The 13288-nt window shown below is 42.0% G+C and overlaps 1 pseudogene; it reads right to left on the bottom strand.

The window, feature by feature from the left end:
• LOC109277348 (ARL14 effector protein-like) overlaps nucleotides 1-11921 on the bottom strand; it is a 61249-nt pseudogene extending 49328 nt beyond the window's left edge.
• Nucleotides 11922-13288: the final 1367 nt, after the last annotated feature.

Raw genomic sequence — 13288 nt, 5'->3', positions numbered from 1 at the left:
ATCTGACTTCGACTCAGGTCATGATGTCATAGTTGGTGAGTTAGAGCCCCGCTTCGGGCTCTCAGTGCAGAGCCCACTTTGGATCCTCTGTCTCCCTCTCTCTTTTCCCCTCCCCCACTTGTTCGCAAGCCCGCCCTGTCTCTCTCTCTCAAAAATAAATAAACATTTAAAAAGAAACATTGGTAAAGGACCTGAGAGACCAATTGCCCATCCCATTGGTTCCCATGGATGCAGAGAAATAGTTCCAAGGATGGAAGTGGCCCTGTAAAGGAAGGAGGAAGGACCTTTGGGTGTCCAATTGTCTTTCAGCCCCACTATTAAGCCCTTGGGTTCAGTAAGACAAAAAACAACAGAAAGTAAGTGGCAAGCTCTGATCACTAAGGAACTCAAGACTCCATCACTAATATTGCCTCACTTCCTCTTTTTTTTACAATTCAGAGTTTTCTAAAATTTTCAACAAATATTAGTTTGGGGGAGGCTATTTATCTATTTTTATTGTGGTAAAATACACGTAATGTATAATTTACCATTTTAACCATTTCACATCATACATCTCAATGGCATTTCATACATTCATCACCCCAATTCGTCAACATTTTCATCACCCCAAAAGGAAACCTCATACTTACTACACAGTCACTTCTCATTCGCCCCTCCTACTAGCCCCTGGAAATCATTCATCTACTTTCTATCTCAGTGAATTTGCCTATTCTGCATTTAAACTTTGTAAAAATGGAATCACCCAAAATTTGTCCTTCTGTATCTGGCTTCTTTCACTTGGCATGTTTTCTAGGTTCACGGTGCAGCATTTTTCAGTACTTCATTCCTTTTTATAGTTCAGCAATATTCCATTTTATGGATATACCTCATTTTATTTATCCATCCATCAGCTGAGTTTCCTCTAACAAGTATTACTTTTGCAATCAGGAAAAAAAAATAATACAGTTTTGGATTGTTGTTTGTTTTGTTTTACTTGGGTTACCAAATCCCTTCTGTTCATGAGGCAGGAGGAGATTCATGCTTTAGTTTTTCTCCAGCCACTGAACAAAGGCAAATACCATATTTTCTCAATTCTAAGGCTCATGGTGTGTGTTTTTGTTTTTTTGTTTTGAGAAAGACAGCGAGTGTAAGCAGAAGAGAAGCAGAAAGAGAGGGTGAGAGAGAATCCCAAGCACACTCAGCATGGAGCCTGATGCAGGGCTCAATCTCATGACCATGAGATCATGACCCACGCCAAAATCAAGAGTCGAATGCTTAACCAACTGAGCCACCCAGGAGCCCCCTAAGACTCATGGTTTTTGTTTGTTTCTCGGTTTTGATTTTTTTTTAATGTTTCTGAAATGTGAGTGCATCTTGTAATCTATTTACTTTTACCGGGGTGTCTCTTTCTCCTTTCTGTAAGGGTACTATGTTTAGACAATTTTAAAACACCATCAATAGTAAGAAGCACCATTTTTTTATGTACCAAAAAAGCAAAAACAATGGCAATTTATTACACAATGCTTTGCTACTCTTATAATGTATCTGAACTTATTAAAAGAAGAGTTCTTTTTATTGAACATGGATTTTTATCTTATTCCATCCTTGGGCTTACATTCAAAAGGAAAATTAACAATCAATTAAGATTTTCCTAGGGGCGCCTGGGTGGCTCAGTCGATTAAGCATGCAACTTTGCCTCAGTTCATGATCTTGCGGTTCACAAGTTCGAGCCCCGTATCAGGCTGTGTGCTAATGGCTCAGAGCCTGGAACCTGCTTCGGATTCTGTATCTCCCTCTATCTTTACCCCTCCCCCACTCGTGCCTCTCTCTCTCTCTCTCTCTCTCTCTCTCTCTCAAAAATAAATAAAAACATTAAAAAATTAATTTAAAAAAAGATTTTCCTAAACTTTCTACACATTCAGAGTCCAATCCTTCAGAATCACTTTTCAACTCAGAGTCCTCGATGTTCTCTTATTGGTTACGTACATACTCTCTTCTGTGGTCCCAAAGCTGTTGGTGACACAAACCTTCTACAAGGAGAGTTTCATCATCTTCCAAGCCACTGCCACCCATTCTTCATGGATTAAAACTGACATTTCCAGAAGTTAATAGAAGGTTTTCAGATAATAACCAAAGAGTCTTATTCCTTCCTTAAATGATTTGCTGACTAAAAGGTCTAAGAGTGGAAGCTGCCCATTCAAGCCAACAGGAATAACAATCAAATGAACATGTGTGCGTGCATGCACCATGAACACCACATCATGATTACCACCTGCTCAAAAGCCCTCCTAAGGCATCATCTTTTGCAAGAAAACCCCCAATTAAAGAGTTGTTTAAAAATTGTTTCAGGGGCACCTGGGTGGCTCAGCTGGTTAAGCGGCCAACTCTTGATCTCAGCTCAGGTCTTGATCTCAGGGTCATGAGTTCGAGCCCCACTCTGGGCTCTGCAATAGGTGTGAAACCTACTTAAAAAAATTTTTTTTAATTGTTTTAATTTTAGAATCCATGGAATGTGATGTTAAATCTATGAGGCTCTAGAATCAAATTCATTCCAGCCTGTATGATCTTGCTGAAAAGACTAAGAATAGAAATACACAAAGAAATAGCTATGCATCCCACGTGGACCTTTACCTTGAAGTAATTGGGGGAGCTGTGGACATCAGAGCTTCAGAAAAGACTTTCAGAAACCATCCAAGCTATCCTCTCGCTACAGATGAAAACCCTGAGGGCCCCAAGAGGCTCAACGGCTCGCTGCATCTGTCTCAGATGGAAGAAAGCCAGTCCTCCTGTCATACATGCCAACATATAGGCGCACCACACACAGTCCTAACGGCTAAGTAAACTCATATTACATCTTGCCGGGAAAAATTGTAGGAGGCTTTCAGAGGGCCAAAAAAGATTATGAGGGCCTTTCATTGTCTGTGAATAAGGTGTAGAAACAGATAAAAATGGGAATTCCTTGTATCCTTAGAAATGCAAATGAATTATATCTAGTGGAATGTGTATCACCCTCCGGATAGTCCGGTTTAGCATCTACTTGTAAATTCATTCCAGCATCCCTTATTGTCTGTATCTCTGTAGTTCTTTCAATTCCCCTTTGAACGAGTTGCAGCATTTTCTGGGTCCCTTATTCATTAATGATTTAAATAAAATCTCTGGTGTGCTCATTTTACACTTGTATGAGAGTCGTACTTTTACCTTTGAAAAATTATCCAATAACTGTCTCTAAGACAGAATGTCAGTCAGCCACTAAAAATTATGTTTACAGAGTTTTTAGCTTGAATGACAACAAAACTGTATAAGAAATAATGTCAGGTGAAGAAAACAAGATATAATATTGAAAAATACAATGTGATTCAACTATGGCAAAAATATAAAGAAAATCAAATGGAAAGAAATAAGACAAACTATAAATAGGAATTGCCAATACTTAGTACTTAGGTACTAGGAGCATGAGTGGGGTTTTTGTTCCTACTTCATTTTTTTAAGTTTATTTATTTATTTTGAGACAGAGAGAAAGAGAGAGAGAATGAGCAGGAGAGGGGCAGAAAGAGAGAAAAAGAGTCCTAAGCAGGCTCTGAGTTGCCAGTGTAGAGCCCAACAGGGGGCTCAATCTCACAAACCACAGGATTTTGACCTGAGCCAAAATCAAGAGTCAGATGCTTAACCGACTGAGCTATCCAGATGCCCCTGTTCCTGCTTCTTTTTTTTTTTTTTTTTTTAAGTTTATTTGTTTATTTTGAGAGAGAGAGAGTAAGAAAGCACAAGTGGGGTAGGGGCAAAGAGGAGAGAGAGAGAAAATTCCAAGCAGGCTCAGCACCATCAGCACAGAGTCCAATGTGGGGCTCAAACTCTCAAACCATACATCATGACCTAAGCGGAGATCAAGAGTTGGATACTTAACTGACTGAGCCACTCAGGCACCCCTGTTCCCGCTTCTTTATATCATTCTGCACTTGACACATTTTTACAGTGAACATGAATTCATGAATTGCTTTTACAGTCTCTCTCTCTCTCTCTCTCTGTCTCTGTCTCTGTCTCTCTCTCACACACACACACATACACACACACACACACACACACACACACACACACACACATCTTTGAAGAGGAAAAAATAAAACATATTCTATACTCAAAGCAATACCTAAGACACTGAGAAACAGGTAGAGCAGGGATTAGGAAACAAACGGCACCTGCAAGACAACAAATGACCAAGTGCCTCCACAGGGGAGATGGAACTGGCACTTTGCCAAGAACTGGAAGGGCCTCTTGCATTTCATGGATATTTTATTTTTCCTTTTAACAATGGAAATATGCATGGTTCAGTGTTTGCTCCTAAGAAAACAACTTCTAGACTAATCAGTGTAAAATAAATAAAGATTTAAATTTAAATTATATGTATAGCCTGGAAAAAACACCTACTCAGACTTTAATCTCCACCAAGATGCTCATTAGGCAGTTTAGTGAATGCTTATTACCTGTCCCTGTCAGAGATAGTACCAGGGCCTTTTCTTTTCATCAGGAGACCTACCAGAACCACATTCTGGACCCTTCCAGAATTACATAAACCAGAAAAACACTCCAAAACTTTGTGCTTAACAGAGTCCAGTTACTGGTGCAAAAAGACACATGCCACATAAGGATGAAGTTCAATGCTCAAATACGGTAATGAGTTTGTTTATAACCATTTTTATATCTTCCTTTATAATAGCAGTGTATTTGTATGTTCATCAGATGCCTTTCTTAGGCCAAAGCTCAGCTCCCTCCCACCCCCCCCCCCCCACTTTCCCTGGGTCTGATTCTCTGACAGTTGCTACCACATTAAGAAAGGAGAAAAGGCATGGTGACCCTGTGTAGTTAACTGGTAGCTCAAGCCCTCCATTAACCCCCCAAGTTCTCCTCCCTCTGGGAAGGGAGAGGAGGGTTAGCCATGGAATCCATCATGATCCATTTGTGGACAATGAAAGTGACTCCTTCCTCACTCTTGCCTGAGTAAAAATAAATTCACAGAGGGGCACCTGGGTGGCTCAGTTGGTTGGGCATCTGACTTCGGCTCAGGTCATGATCTCACGGTCCGTGAGTTCAAGCCCCACATCGGGCTCTGTGCTGACAGCTCAGAGCCTGAAACCTGTTTCAGATTCTGTGTCTCCCTCTCTCTCTGACCCTCCCCCATTCATGCTCTGTCTCTCTGTGTCTCAAAAATAAATAAACGTTAAAAAGAAATTTTTTTTTAATAAAAATAAATACATAAATAAATAAATAAATAAATAAATAAATTCACAGAGAGATGGAGAGGACCCGAAGTGGGGTGTGCAGTAAGAAGGCTTAGAGAAGAAGAGATTTGCAAGAATCGGCAGTTCTGAGCAAAGCCCCCAGCTGCTGAGAGAAAGGGCTCGTTTCTCTGACCATTTCTCATCTGGGGCTACACTTGGGATATTCATGTTTATTATTTGCACCACCTGCTATGGACTAAATTGTGTCCCCCCAAAATTCATATGTCGAAGCCCTGACCCCCAATGTGACTGTGGAGATGGGGCCTTTAGGAGGTAATTAAGGTTGAATGAGGTCACAAGGATGGGGCCCTGATTCTACAGGATTAGTGTTCTTATAAGAAAAGACACTGGAGAAGTCACTTTCTTTCTCCTTGTAAATACTCAGAGGGAAGGCCTTGTGAGGACAAAACAGCCATCTACCACCGGTAAGAGAGGCCTCATCAGAAACCCACCATCCTAGACCTTGATCTTGAAATTCTCAACCCCCAGAACAGTGAGAAAATTAACTTCTGTCATATTTTGTGATGGTGGCCTGAGTAGACTAAGATATCACCCCTTATGTTCTTAAAGAACCTGTGACTTTTTCTTAAAAAATTGTACATCTATCCTTATTTCATTTAAAAACATTATGTGGGTTGGGGCGGCTGGGTGGCTGGGTTGGTTAAGTGTCTGACTCTTGGTTTCAGCTCAGGTCATGATCTCACGGTTTGTGAGTTCAAGCCCCACATCAGGCTCTGTGCTGACAGTGCGGAGCCTGCTTGGGATTCTCTCTCTCCCTCTCCCTCTCTGCCCCTCCCTGACTCACTCTCTCTGTCTCTCTCCCAAAAATAAATAAATTTTAAAACATTTTTTAAATAAAAATAAAAACTTTATATGGGTCCTTTCAAGAGCAACAGTTTTTAATTATTTGATTTTATAAAATCAAATAAACTAAGACATTTTTTTAAGCACTTACTATGTGCCAGATACATTATGTGAAGCTCTGGAGGCATAAAGATAAATAAGACACAGCCTCTGGCTCAGACAGCTTATCATCTGGTGCTGGGAGGACCAGTGTTCTCAAATAGGGGCTAATGCCTGAGCTAGGTCCTAGGCTGACCCAGCCAAAGTCTGGGGAGCTGAGGCTCAGCAAAATGAGCCTTGATTTAGAACAGTCTGGAAATTCAGTTTCTGATAATTCTGCTCCTAGAAATGTCAGGGCTGCCCTGGGAGCCTCTATTGGCAGGTTTGGGAAATGTGGAGCCCAGGAAGAGAGGAGAGGGCAGTCAGTGGCCATCAAAGATTTAGAAAACCTTTCTGCTTCTCACACATCCATTCACTCTGTGCCCCAGCAGGTGAGTAGGACCACCCACACCAAACCCACACCCTCTTGGCCACCCAGCGCCTTCCTCTGGCTCCCTCTGTTCTGCCCACCTCCAGAAACCATCTGTGCCCAGAAGCACGTTCCCTGGGATTTTTAAACCTAGTTTGCATTTCAAGAGGAAGTTAAGTTGCATTCCTCGATTGACTTTATATTTACCTCTTCCACTGGCTGGCGCCAAGCTGCTGGAGCCCTCTGGACAATAAGCCTCTTCTCTTTGAAACAGGAAGTGTCATTTGACCCAGCCTAAAAGAGTGGTCCTTCTTGGAGCCTCCTGGAGGAGTGCCACCCAGGATTGGCTCTGGTGCCTCCGTCTGCCTCCTCCACCCCCTCCTTGGGCTGAGGGGGCCATAGGGTGGGATCAGGTAGTCTCTGAGGAAGCAGGGGATGGGGACCCAGGAGTAATCCTTACTTAAAACTTTCCTATAGCTAGAAATGGAAAAACTGGGTCATGTTTGCTAGAGAAAGACCAGTGTTTTGGTCTCTACCACTTTTAATCTAAAATAAAGTAAATGATAATGGGGCACCTCTGTGGCTCAGTTGGTGAAGTGTCCAACTTTTAAATTCGGTTCAGGTCATGATCTCACAGTTTGTAAGTTCAAGCCTCACATCCAGGCTCTGCGCTGATGGCATGGAGCCTGCTTGGGTCTCTCTCTCTCTCTCTCTCTCTCTCTCTCCCTCTCCCTCTCTCCCTCTCTCCCTCCCTCTCTCCCTCTCTCCCTCTCTCCCTCTCTCCCTCTCTCTCTGCCCCTCCTCCACTCACACTCTCTCTTGCTCTCTCTCTTAAAATAAATAATAATTTTTTAACTTAAAAAAAAATAAAACAAATGATAAAATTATTGTAATGTAATTATAGATTGTCTGTTCCCCAAGCTGTGAGTTTTTCCAGGACAGCAACCAGGTCTTACTCATTTCGAATCTCCAAGGACAGAATTCTGAGTGCCCTGGAGAATGAATATATTAAGGCAGGAAGGAAAGATGGAAGGAAGGGAGGAAGGGAGGGAGGAAAGATTCAGTGTGGCAACTTCTTTCCATTTCTCTAAATAATTTTAAGTTATGATAGACTGAGAATTTAGATGTTCTTCTATCCAGTCCAGGTTACACAATGCCCTGGGACATACATGCAAAGTTACTTGGCTAAAGTACAGAATATTTATATTATTTCCCCAGGGGTGCCCAAGGCAAGGTTGCAGAACTGAGATAAGAAAATTCAGAAAGACACCTCAAAGCTGTCAGTTCTCACCACTGTTAGTTTGCTCCTGAAATCAGATTGACAGGAAAAGATCAGTGAAGTTGGCTTTGTTTCATTGAACAGGTTGCTCAGTACAAACAGACTATTTCACATAAAATGGTCTAATTACATTTCAATGAACCTTCTATGACATATTCAAGCAGCCCAATTTGCCTTCTCTCTTGGGAAGGTATTATATATGAAAACAGTTTTGTCAGATTGTAATGCTCTATAAAAATGTCAGCTAATTAATTTTTCTTTTTAGTGTATTTTTTTTACATTGTAGACAAGGCTAGAGTCCATGTGCAATATAGAACAGTAGGTAGTTTCAAGTATCTTTGAAGTCACACAGATCTTAGGTTCAAATCCAGACTCTACCTTAATCGCCATGTGACCCTAAGCTAGTTAATTTCTATGAGCTTTAATTTCTTCTTCTGTAAAATGACGTCACAAGAGGTAGTGGGCAGCAGACATAACACATGTAAGTTCCCAACAGAGCACCTGGCCCAAAGTAACTGCTCAAAAACATCAGCTAATTAATAATAAATAATAACAATTAATAATAAAAACATAATAAGTATTAGCTATTACTAATCAGTTTATTACATGTAGGGAAGTTAAACTCTTTTGAGGAAGATAAGATGTCTGATCCTTTCACCCAGACAAGCTGGGGCCTGGGATATTGAACAAAGTTGTAGCTTTGTGTCCACCCCCCCCCCCATCCATCCCCCAACCCAGAAAATCTACTGCCAGGCAGCCTCTCCAGGAGATTCAGCAACCCAAAGACATTGTACAGAGAGGAGGAGACTCTGAGTTTGAGAAGGCTGAAGGGATACCATCAGAACCAGATGAACTCAAAAGCGTCCAAGTAGAAAGTAGAAGAAGAAGAAGAAGAAGAAGAAGAAGAAGAAGAAGAAGAAGAAGAAGAAGAAGAAGATGATTAAGGAAATTTGAGACCCCAGAAGAAAGGTTGCAACTTTCTCTTACTTCCTTTTACTACTAGAGTCTTCATTTACCTGTGGCTAGGAATTCATAAAAGCACCACCAGGGCCCAGATCTCTTCCCCATCTTTCTCTAACCCAGTGTTGTACTAGTAAGTGTTTAACAACCAGCTTGGGTGGGATGGCCTTTGGCATATAAATTTTACTGATATAAAGGATGTCTAGTACATAATTTACAAATAATAGTAAAATATACAATACTCTTGATTGTGAATACCATAGAGCCAAAGGCTTTCACTGATTTTTAACAACCTCTTGTATGGATAGACAACCTAAGATCACAGTTGGCAAATGAGTATAGATCTGAATAATTGTGGGTTCATATTTCATTTATAGTAACAAGTGAGTTGTTCATTATAATACTAGAAGAATATTTCCTCATTTGTGTGCCATTCCCAATATAACAGCTACAGATATGATACACTTGTAAATTCAATCTTTATCATTAATATTTTCTCCATCACCTCAAGTTCCAGAATCATTGTATTTGTATCTTCACTGAGAATATTCTTTCCTCAGATATCCACATGGCCAGCCCCCTCACTTCCTTTACACCTTTACTGAAAAGTAACTTTTTTAATATAGCCTTCACTGTCAACCCTACTAAGATTGCAATATCCCATATTCAAGCATACATAGATATGTTCAATCCTCCTTCTAGGCTTTATTGTTCTTCTTAGCATGTACCACTTCCTAACATTCTCTATATTTCACTTGCATATGTTAGTTATTCTGTCTCCTTTACTATACTATACTATAAGCTCCACAAGGATAAGGATTTTTGTCTGTTTTGTTCACTGTTGAGTCCCCAGTGCCTTGAACAGTGCCTGGTGCATAATAGGTGTCAGTAAATATTTGCCGAGCAAATGAAAGAATGTAAGAACTCACACATCTAATCAATCTAATGAATCATCTGGCCTCACTGGTTCTACCTTCTAATAACATTCTTATTCATCCTCTGGTCTCTATCTCACTGCCTCCACACCACTGCAGCGGGCTAGACATGGAGATGCACCACGTAGACCCCTCTTCAAGAAAGGACTTGTCCTGCCAACAGCTCCATATCAGCTGAAGAGAGCCACCATCCTAAGGCAGCCCAAACCCAAAGACTGACCAAGACAGGGGTGTAAATTCCTGGCTTTTCCATGCTAATGAAGGACATCTGTCAAGCCAAATATACTCCAGAGCTTCCAGTGGGGTTGGCCATGGCTTTGTCATGCTGTAGAGGGGAGGAAAACTTCTCCCTTCTTCCCTTCTAGAGTCTTTGGCTGATCTAATAATTAAATTGACATAAGACAGGTTAAGAAGAAAAAAATTGGGGGGCACCTGGGTGGCTCAGTCGGTTGGGCATCCAACTTCAGCTCAGGTCATGGTCTGACAGTTTGTGGGTTCAAGCCCCACATCAGGCTCTGTGCTGACAGCTCGGAGCCTGGAGCCTGCTTCAGATTCTGTCTCCCTCTCTCTCTGCCCCTCCCCTGCTCGTTCTCTGTCTCTCTCTGTCCCAAAAATAAATATACATTTTAAAAAAAACTAAAAAAAAAAAAGAAGAAAAAAATTTAATTTCATATGTACAGGAACCCCAAACATATGAGGCTAAAGACAGTCAGACGCTTGAGACTCATATGCTATCCTGAGCTAAAGAGAAGGGGGTGGGATTTGTGACTTCAGGTGAGACAGATCAGAAGCATTCGGGGTGTTATGGCCATAGTCAGGGAGGGTCTGGGACTTCAAAGGGGAGGAAGGCAATTCACAGGAAAATGGGAAGGGCAAAAGTTTGGTAAACAAATGTTTGCCATACCATGCAGATAAGTCTTTTTGATATAAAAGTTATCTCTGGTATTAGCCCTTTTCCTGGTACAGGCTCTCTATTTAAATTCCTTTAAGTGGTTAAGGGAGAAGTGAAAAAAAAATAACAAACTCTCCCTGAGTCAACTGGGCCTTGATAACCTTCAGCTTACAACATCCACGTGCCACCATGGCATGTTTTGGGTCACATATTTTGCTCCCCCTCACCTGCATTGCAGTTTGTCTTCTCTCTGCCCACTCCTGCTTTCTCTACTCTCCTCCTTATGAAAGAATAAATGCCCTGCCCACCAAACTCATCCTAGAGTTTTCTTCTGGGAACCCAAAAGGCAGCAAACAACTACTGTCTCTCACTAGCGTAGCCCATTAACTGCCTCTCTGGTCTCCCCAGTAAGTCTTCCCTTCCAACCAATCCCCCACCCCCACTGCAGCCAAAGAGATCTTTTTTAAACCCAACTCGACCCCATGCTTAAAACCTTCAGCAGTTTCCCATTGCTCTTAGCACACAGAAGCAAAACATAACCCAGAAGGCCAGGCATGGTCGAGCTCCTGCCCACCTCACCTGCCTCAGCCCCTGCCACTGTCCTGGCACTTGGTGCTCCATCCAGATAAGCCACTTTCTGATGTATCATAACCCTTCCCACTTCTGGATTTTACTCATGTGATTACCCCTGCCTAGGCCAAGTGTTCTCAACTCTGGCTTCACGTTAAATCCCCTGCATGCTAAATCTGCCTTTCTTTAAATCTCAATGCTCAGGCCACATCTAAGACCAAGCAGATCAGAATCTCTGAAGAAGCACCCAGGCTTCAGTATTTTTCAAACCTCCCAGATGATTTCACAAAGCAGCCAAGATTAAGAACCACTGGCATAGAACCCTGCTACTCAAAATGAGGTTCCCAGGCCAATAGCTTTGTCATGTGGGAGCTTTTTAGAAATGCAGAAATGTGGGCCCCATTCCAAAACCAAGATGTCTAAAAGACTGGGTGCACAGTAAAGTCAAGTGCTGGCCTAGAGCACAACCTCCCACCCTCACCTCACTTCACCTACTGACTCACACTCACCCTCTCAGTCTTACTTTCCCAGTGAAGCCTTCTCTCACTTTCCCATCCTGACACAGTCGAGTCCCTGGGTGCTTTCCTGGCGCCCTGTGCTGCTTCATGGCTTTTATCACCACTGAGCTGCAGTCATTATGTAATGATTCTATGGATGTCTGGGTCCCCTGGTAGAAGGTGAGTTCCATTAAAGCAGGAATCAGTTCCACTTTGTCCATTATTATGCCGCCAGCACCAAGAAAGGTGCCCGACACATAGTAAGTCTTCAGTAAACATTTGTTAAATCTTTAAGTAGCTTCCAAGTCAGCTGGAGATCTCCCAAGTATTGCCCACTGATGGAGGAGGAGGTGAAGAAGTGGCAGGGGTGAAAGCTTATTTGCTATGAAGAGAGGTGTTCTGAGGCTATGTGAGAAACTGCTTGGCAGCCCCTGGAGGCTGCGAATCTCACTGATAAATAGGTTGGTGCCAGACCTGAAGGACACAGGAGGTGTGAGGGATATAACGTATCATCTGGATGAGGCAGAATAGAAGTGGGTAAAGGAGGAAAGAGATGAAATCTAGAATAGTAGAGGATCAAGAGTGTTCACAGACCAAGAGAAGATGAAGCACAGACAAGTACTAGTAGATGTTAGACATACTGGACACTCCATCTTAGTATATTCATTAATCTCAGAATTTTATTCTCTCTCTCTCTCTCTCTCTCTCTCTCTCTCTCTCTCTCTCTCTCACACACACACACACACACACACACACACACACACCCTTTTGCACTGATAGAGTTCAGCATCCTCATCGCTCTCAGAATAGAAAGCTCTTGTTTTAGCAAAACCTGAGTCAAGCTGCAGAAATGTACCATCCTGAACCAGTGAAGACCCTGTGTTATAGTGGAGAAGTAGAACGTGACGTGCCACTTATCTCAGGCATGGATGGAAAACAGAGCTCCTGAGCATAGAGTTCCCAGCTCCTTGGATGTCAGCAAAGTGGTGGGTACAGGGAATGAGCCAAAGGGGTCTCTCAAGCCTCTGGTAAGAGTAGGCTATCAGTGGTGGCCTCGAGATGGTGGTAATGGGCCTCCAAATGAGCTTCCCTTCTCCAATAAGGATTATTAGTTTGGAAAAACTGAAGGGTTGGAAGCAGTCGGCTATATCAAGCAGGGCTTCTGAACACCATGTCCACTGATCAGTTCATCCCACGCAAACTTCTAGACAAGAGGCTGGAATCCCACAGCATAGTAGCCACTAACCTCATCTTTACCCTCCCAATCACCCTCAGGTTAAAGATTCACTCATGATTTATTCACTTATTTAGCAAATATTTGCTCAGTGTCTGTTATGCACACTGTGCTAACTCTGGGGACACAGTAGTGAAATTAAAGATCCTCCCCACTGTCTCAGAACTCAGAGAAAAGGGAGATGGTTTTCAGACATTATTGAGAAGAGCCATCAACCATATCATCATATATAGACATATAATTTTGGTTTGTTTTTATTTACATAGCTGTGATCATACCATATGTACAAATATATTATTATACTTACTATTATTATACCTTATAATATGCATGTCCTTTGTTATTTTGAATTTT

The sequence above is a fragment of the Panthera pardus genome, unplaced genomic scaffold (genome assembly GCF_024362965.1).
Source record: "Panthera pardus isolate Hobbes unplaced genomic scaffold, ASM2436296v1 HiC_scaffold_25, whole genome shotgun sequence".
Classification (NCBI taxonomy): domain Eukaryota; kingdom Metazoa; phylum Chordata; class Mammalia; order Carnivora; family Felidae; genus Panthera; species Panthera pardus.
The sequence above is the reverse complement of the archived record's forward strand: the minus strand, read 5'-3'. Positions and strand labels throughout refer to the sequence as shown.